This window comes from Acipenser ruthenus, chromosome 2, assembly GCF_902713425.1.
Source record: "Acipenser ruthenus chromosome 2, fAciRut3.2 maternal haplotype, whole genome shotgun sequence".
Lineage (NCBI taxonomy): Eukaryota > Metazoa > Chordata > Actinopteri > Acipenseriformes > Acipenseridae > Acipenser > Acipenser ruthenus.
Genome location: NC_081190.1, coordinates 29,638,769 through 29,647,212, shown reverse-complemented (window position 1 = coordinate 29,647,212; position 8,444 = coordinate 29,638,769). Strand labels below are relative to the sequence as shown.

The window sequence follows — 8,444 nt, the reverse complement described above, 5'->3', positions numbered from 1 at the left end:
ACAGGGCCATGATCTCATGTCATTGCTGCTTAGTAACAGCCTAAGTTACGATCGGCTATTTGAGACTCAATGTTGCTGACTGGACTGTGATACTTTTGTTGTCAGCTGTGACCCTGTCCTGCTACACAGGATAAAGGTCAATGAAAATAATCTGCTTAAATAGTAGAGTAGAATAGGGTTGCCTGTTGTCATAGGGATATCAGTGGTTCACAGAAAACAGGAGGCTCAATAGATGGGGGTTGACATTGTACTTGTGCACACAAATTTGTTTTTTCTAACACCTAAATATTCAAATGTTATATCTGAGTTGAATAGCATGTGTTGCCATTTAGAGCTAAAATGTTCACTAAAAGATAATAAAAAGCAGGTTTGAAGGACATTTTGACACTTACTGTGGTTGTTATCTGCTAGAACCCCAAAGCCAAATAAAAGTTCCCAGGCAGGTGCTTTGTTTTTATTTTTCCTACTTTAATACCATGCACAAAACTGCCACTGCCTATTGTCAGAGTGAGGTTGAGACACACCTGCTCATATGTTTAATTCATATATGTGATTCAACAATAAAACAAAAACAATTCCCAAGGCTCAGTGTGATGGAACATAGTGCTAAAGCAGGAATCCAGCGCTGTCCCATGTAAAAAGTGTGTGGATGTACAAGCAAGCCTATATATATAGGTTTTTGCATACACAACTGTTGTAAATATTTGTATATATGGGGTTTTCACTGGCAGAAAAGCAGTTAAAATTGTACTCTCCATCCTGTAACAACAGGTCCTAATTGGCAACATTCACAAAGAAGCCAGTTACACAACACTGTTGGAATACCTGTGCTGAAACAATGAGGCTTCATGTATAGTGGAATGTAATTAGTTTATTTTCAAGTTAAGTGTGTAAATTACCAGTGAACAAGAGTATAAAGCTGGAAGAGAGGGAAGACAGGAGGAGAGTGGTTCAAAGCTGGAAGGGCTTGCTAACAAAGGCTTTGTCCATGTGTAACCAGCAGATGCTTATTTTATTTGTTGCAAGGGCGTAAGTAAAATCTATATTGCCTCTTTAGTATTGGGTTGTTAGAATGTCATTATGTGAAGCACTTTAATGGTACACTTCTGAAATCCAGTCCAATGCAATTGATGGGAGTAATCAGTGGCTACAGGGGTTTGCCTCTTCAGTTAGCTCCCCTTGATTTTAACCAGGTGCGCTGTTTTGTTAATTGCTGTATTGGTTTGTTTTTTTTATTTAATTCTTACATTGTACTGCTGTGTTCATTTTACTTTTTGAAAGTACCTGTTTGTCCTTGTTAATCATCATTAATAGAGTTAATCTGCTTGTTATTTCTCCCCTATTTAATCGTGTCTGAGAGAGAGAGGAACAGCAAGGATGGGCTGAAGCAGAGCTTGTAGTGTCTGTGTTAAGAAAGTGAGAATATGCATTCTTTTGCTTTTGGGTAAGTAGAGGTGTAGTTAAAGGGTACGTAAGGACCTTTTTATGTTATTGTGTTACATGTTCCCATGTGTTGCTACAACTGTTTACATAAGGTGTGTATATTGTTTTAATTATTATTTTTTTTTACATTTTGACCACTTTTTTAAACTATTAAATTGCATTCCCATGTACCTGCATGGACCTCTCTACATTTCCCATCATCCTTCTGCTCACATATGTAACTGAGATGGATTTACAAGTGAGCAGGAGGATGATGGGAAATGTAGTTCTGAGAGGTCCATGTGGGTACATGGGAAGCCATCTTGAGGCAGGGAATGCAATTTGTGGCGCATCCAGTAAAGGCACTATAGTCTGGACGTTGCCGGTTCGAGTCCAGGCTATTCCTTTTCTGACCGGGGACAGGAGCTCCCAGGGGGTGGCGCACAATTGGCCGAGTGCCGCCCAGGGGGAGGGAGGGTTAGGTCAGCCAGGGTGTCCTCGGCTCACCGTGCACCAGCAACCCCTGTGGTCTGGCCGGGCGCCTGCGGACTTGCCTATAAGCTGCCCAGGGCTGTGTTGTCCTCTGACACTGTAGCTCTGGGTGGCTGTATGGTGAGTCTGCAGTGTGTAAAAAAGCGTGTGTTTGTCTTGGCCCCTCCCGAGTCAGCGCAGTGGTGGTAGCAGTGAGCTGAGCCTAAAAATAATTGGACACTACAAAATTGGAGAAAAAATAACAAAAAACTAATTGGCGACTACTAAATTTAAAAAAAAAACAAAAAAACAAACACACACACCTTATGTAAACAGTTGTAGCAACACATGGGAACATGTAACACAATAAAATAAAAAGGTCCATATGTACCCTTTAATTGTCAGTGAAGTTTCTTGTTGTGATTTACTTTTTGTGTGGTGTAAATTGGGAAGTGGAAACTTCTTTCACTATAGTGCAGCCGACCCACTTGTGTGTGGTTCCTGTATATGCGCTCTACTGAAGTCTGCTGCCTCTGTCATCTGCACTTCCTCTCTCTCTGTCTGTTTTTTTTTCATATGTGGGGAGGCTTCTCCCCATTGTGAGCTTGTTGTAAACCTTTGTTTTTGCTTTGTTTAAATCTTTTTACCAATACCCAGACCTGGGATGCATATTAAAATGTAGCTGTAGTCTATGCATACCTCTTTTTACAATAAGCATTGTTTTTAAACTTTTATATAGTTAGCAGGCATTACACCGTGTAACAATTTTTTTTTTTTTTTGGTTCCTGGGTAGTAAGTGTTATTTCCTAATTGCTTATGCCTCAAAAGTATAGAAAATGGCTATTATTCCCCACAAACTTTGCTTTTGTGACCAGGACAGTGATATTTTGAAATTTACCTATTTTCCAGAACATTCCAGATAGATTCAGTGCTGAGTAAACTTGGAGTAACTTCTAGAACTTTCCAGTAATATAAATAGTAGTATAAATACAGGGGCCTTAAGCCCACCAGTTCAGTTTAGTTCCAGCTGCCTAAGTGGATACATATCTGCATTTTTCATAGGTCATGGGAGACTTAAAAATGGTGGCATTCCTGATGGGTCTCCAAGGCGGTTTTACCAAGTTTCCCTGCTATCTTTGCCTTTGGGACAGCAGGGACACCAAGGCGCACTACCACAGGCGGGACTGGCCACAGCGGACCGAGTTCTCTGTGGGGAGGAACAACGTCAAGTGGGAGGCACTGGTGGACCCGCGGAAGGTGCTGATGCCACCACTGCACATCAAATTGGGCCTTATGAAACAATTTGTCAGAGCTCTAGATAAGGAGTCGGCAGCCTTCAAGTACCTTCAAGACTTCTTCCCTAAGCTGTCTGAGGCAAAGGTCAAAGCCGGTGTCTTTGTCAGACCACAGATAAAGAAGATCCTGGAGTGCAATGAATTCCCCAAGAGGCTCACTAGTAAGAAGAAAGCGGCTTGGAACAGCTTTGTCGCAGTGGTTCGGGGCTTCCTGGGCAATCACAAGGCCGAAAACTATGTGGAGCTGGTTGAGACTCTGGTGAAGAACTACGGCACAATGGGCTGTAGGATGTCCCTCAAAGTCCATATCCTTGATGCTCATCTTGATAAATTCAAGGAGAACATGGGAGCGTACTCGGAGGAGCAAGGCGAGCGCTTCCACCAGGATATACTGGACTTTGAACGCCGCTACCAAGGACAGTATAACGAGAACATGATGGGAGACTACATTTGGAGGCTGATTCGTGAAAGTGATTTACAGTATAATCGTAAATCTCGAAAAACTACTCACTTCTAAATCTTTTGTAGTCATTTTTGTATTACTTTAGTATAAATACATGCTAATTTGGATTCATATGTTGTTTTTTTCTGACTTTATGTGAACGAAAAGACACAAATTCGCCCGTTTTCTCATTGGAAATAGGTAAATTTCAAAATATCACTGTCCTGGTCACAAAAGCAAAGTTTGTGGGGAATAATAGCCATTTCCTATACTTTTGAGGCATAAGCAATTAGGAAATAACACTTACTACCCAGGAACAAAAATTGTGTTACATAGTGTTATCTATCACAAGTTTACTTACCTTTATTCTTTTTTTTGGTTTACTCTGTTAAGTGTGAATTTTCATTATTATTTGTAGGTCAATTTCTATGTGTGGATTATTTTATGTATATTAGGTATTTAAGTAGTATGCTGTTTTCACAATTTAACCCTTTTTGTAGTTATTTTGTGTGTTGGGGTTTACGCTGTGGGTTGAGCCGAGCTGCGTCTCCAGCCACCCACCCTTCTTGTTCCAGCTGAAATAAAGCCAGGGTTTGATCTGTTTTGTGCAAGTTCTTGTCTTGTTTTTTTTATTATTATTATTGAGAGAATACTGTGACCCCACCTGATTGAATATGGACCTGTGGTGTAATTTTTCCTGGGTTTGACGTCGCCCCCATTTGGCGCAGTTGGCTACAATAACTTTTTATACAGCTCTAATTGGCCAGGTGTTACAACTTGGCGTAGTCGGCAGGATCAGGCTTAGGGTGTCACATTGCTGTTCTTTCACAACCCAACAATGTTAGAAGGTGCTTGTGAAGGTAGTAATTCTGGGACAAGGATATGTTTCCACTTGGATGGAGATTGCAATCCTACCAGAGAAGGAATGCAGTTGTGCTAAAGATGACTTTATAAAGTTAAATGAGCTGTATGGGAATCGTGCCTCTGCTTCTGTTCGCACCCTGTTATTTAATTGCAGGCAGAAGGCTGAAGTGAGTGTCTGGGGGTTTGCACTACGCCTTCAAGAACGTTGTCAACAAATGATGGCCCGAGAAGTGAGGAGCATACGACATGAGGATATTCTGGAATAAGAGAGGTGAACTTGCGAAGGGAGCTTTTGGCTCGAGTGACCGTGACTGATGACCTCGCTTTTGCCAAAATTAAGTAGGAGGCCGTGATGAGAGATGTCTAGATAATATTGTACTTTGGCAGGTGCTAGGAATCGACCCTGAGAAGAGGATCAATGAAATCTTAAGTCTGAGTTGAGAATGGAATTAACTAAAGATTTGGAAGAAAAGGTCAGTGGTCTGTCTCATACTTTGTTACAAGGGATCTGTGTAGAAATTCAGAAGCTGGAATCAGTAAACCATTCTAGAAATGTTTCCCCATCTTCCACAAACCTCCTGTCGGCCTGTCAAGATTGCTGGGATGCAGGAGGTACTTCTTAATTGCTGTCGGAGAAGTGGCCCTGGAGGGAGAGGTTATGAAACCCTGGTGGAGCCAATGGACATGGGGACGGGACTTCTTGTGGCTCGGACCTTAGTTGCTGTTCGCAACGGGAAGATGCAGGTATGTGTTCGAAATTTAGGGAAAGCATCTGTGTTTTTGCAGTGTTACCAAAAGCTGGAGGTGTTGCACTTGATTGACGTAAGCGATGTATATGATGACGGCCTGGACCTGTGCCCTAAGCAAGGAAGGACAGTGGAGGTGAGGTTGCAGCGGGTAAGTGAAGTGGAAGGGGGCAGTATTGAGCAAACAGTCCCTGCTGTAGACTTGGAGTGAGTAGAGATACTTGACTGACAGAGGCAGCACCTGGAGGCCTTATTGCTGAAGCATAAGGCTGTGTTTTTGGAACATGACCAGGACTATGGGTGACAGGGACAGTTCACCCCACCGGTCAGGCTAGCCCGGATTCCACCAAATATATATGTAGAGGTCAAGTCCTTGCTGAGAGGGATGATGAAGGGACAGGTCATTAAACAAAGTACTAGCCCTTAGGCTTCCCCGATTGTCCTTGTCCAGAAGAAGGATGGGACCATACGTTTCTGTGTAGATTATCGACAGCTGAATAAAGTTACTCGCAAGGATGCTTACCTGCTGCCCAGAATCGAAGAATCCTAGATTAGTCTGAAAAAAGCTAGTTGGTACTCCACTCTTGATTTGGCCAGTGGGTACTGGCAGGTCGGGATGAATTCAAAAAACTGTGAAGACTGCTTTCTCAACTCCAGTGGGCTTATATGAGTTCAACCGCATGGCTTTCACATTGTCCAACGCCCCGGTAACTTTCCAGCGTCTTACGGAGAGTTATCTGGGAGACCAGAATCTAGAGTCCTTGCTTATTTATTTGGATGACATTATTGTTTATTCTGTTGACTTTGATGCTCGCCTAACTCATTTGGATTTTGTTTTTTTGTCTTAAACAGCATTGCATGAAACTGAAGCTTGCCAAGTGCTGCTTGTTACAGAAACGAGTACAGAATTTAGGTCATGTGATTTCAGAACACGGTGTCTCTCCGGATCCAGAAAAGACACCAGCAGTACAGGAATGGAAGACTCCCACAGCTCTCAAAGAATTGCGCTCCTTCTTTGGTTTCATGGGATATTACCAATGATTTATTCAGGACTTTTCCAAAATCACTGTGCCTTTACATCAGCTGCTTGGCGGGACCTCCCTCAAGGGATCCGGTAGAAGACCTGCTTCAGTAAGTGCTTTGAAATGGATGGAAGAATGTGACTTGGCTTTTCAACAGGTAATACAGTTACTCGTAAATGCCCCTGTATTAGCATTTGCTGACTTTAATCTTCTATTTGTTCTTTATACAGATGCCAGTCACCAGGGGTTGGGGGCTGTCTTAGCCCAAGTGCAAGATGGCCAAGAAAACGTAATTGCCTGTGCAAGCTGGAGTCTTCAAGCAGCTGAGCGAAATGACTCTATAGTTCTTTTACGTTGGCGTTATTGGCGTTGAAGTGGGCGATCACCGAGAAATTCCACGAGTACCTGTTTCAGGTCCCAGTTTACGGTCTTCACGGATAACAATCCACTTGTACACCTGCAGAAGGCTCACTTAGGAAGAAAGAAACAGCGCTGGGCAACACACTTAGCTGTTTATCACTTTCAGGTGAAATATCATCCCGGCCGCGCTAATGAGAATGCTGATGCCTTGTCCCGTATGCTATTGAGTGAGGCTGGAGTTGAAGAGGATAGGGAGGCTTTGGAAGTGCTTGCTTTCAAGGATGTCCGGATGGAGGTGGTGCAGGTACTTGTAGTCATGTTATTTCTCATCTGCAACTTGTACAAAATACTGCTGCTAGAGTTTTAACAGGGACTAAGACAAGAACACATTACTCCCATATTAGCATCTTTGCACTGGCTTCCTGTCTAGTTTAGGATAGATTAAGGTGCTGCTCTTAACCTATAAAGCTTTAAATGGCCTTGCTCCATCTTATTTAAATGATCTTCTAGCCCCATATGTTCCTAAATGCTCACTCCGATCACAGGATGCCTTGCTTACTTAATATTCCCAAAATTCAGAAAACAACACAGGTACTAGAGCATTGAGCTAAATTATTAAATGTCCTGCCTAGCCCTGTAAGGAAAGCTCCCAGTGTCTGCTGCCTTTAAAAATAGACTAAAAACTAATTTTCCACTTCTAGCTTATATATCTTTAAATGTTTTCTTACCCTTTCTTGCTTGTTTTACTGTTTTAATGATTTTTTTTTTAGTTTGTATTCTGTTAATTTTTACTGCGTATTGTTACTTTTTGTAATATGTATTCATGTTTTTATCCTTGTAAAGCTCTATATAAAAATAAAGATGAATCAGAAACTATTATTTTACAAAAATAAATGATAATTATTATTTTAAATTCTAGAAATAATTTCTACCACATCAGGTTTTACTAGGCATTAAGGACAGTGTTTCAGAATGATATTCATTACGTGAATGGCTGGTAATGCACAGCATGGACGAACCTGTATAGTATATAATAAATACAAGTAATTTCAAGCTCAAAACAAGTAGCAAAGATAAAATAAATAAGACCTATAGATTCACATCTGCAGGTTTATTTTTGATTCATTAGTTAGTAAAATATGTCATTTTTACAGACTATGCTCTTGCTCATAGTTCCTGCTTCCCAGCAGTGTGCTGAAGAATGTGCCTGTTTGAGGGTGAGTTATTACCTCTGTAAGGATGGTAGGTTGAATGACTCATACAGTCCTTCCCTGAATGTTGCGCTGTCTTGCTGTTGTGTTAGGCCAGTGTTACTGGTAAAGAGGCTCTAATTACTCCCTGTTTTTTTAAAGGGTGCTGGCAAGAACTTAATTAAAGGGAGATGAATCTTTTGTTGAAATTACTTGTTGGGTGAAAAGATAGGTCAGGCAGCCGAATAGATATCATCAAGTTTGCACAGGGGGAAAAAGGAGACCATACAGTACTAAAACTGTCCATGGTTACTGTATATTTCATTAGGCAAAAAATACAACTAAATGCAAGACCTTCAACAAATGTGATAATGTGGTATGGAAGCTTGAGCTTGTATTAAACAACTTTTCCCCTCTTTACTAAAGAGATGTGTCAGTATTCACTTAATCTCTAAATGTAAGTTAGTACTTTTAACACCATTAAAAGTCAGCCATTTTGCAGCATTAATTGTGTAATTATTCTATATTACAAAGTTATTGTGTCCAAAACTCTGGCATATATAATACAGTACATGTTAATAACAAAATCACATATTTATATATTGTCCATCATTTAGGCCAAAAGAGGCCAA

The 8,444-nt window shown here is 41.1% G+C and overlaps 1 long non-coding RNA gene across 1 annotated transcript; it reads left to right on the top strand.

Moving 5' to 3' along the window:
• Positions 1-880: 880 nt before the first annotated feature.
• LOC131698905 (uncharacterized) lies at positions 881-7,646 on the top strand. Its single transcript, XR_009307899.1, has 6 exons — positions 881-1,444; positions 4,649-4,765; positions 4,882-4,967; positions 5,089-5,238; positions 6,093-6,371; positions 6,493-7,646. It is a non-coding gene; the product is annotated as an uncharacterized LOC131698905 (long non-coding RNA).
• Positions 7,647-8,444: the final 798 nt, after the last annotated feature.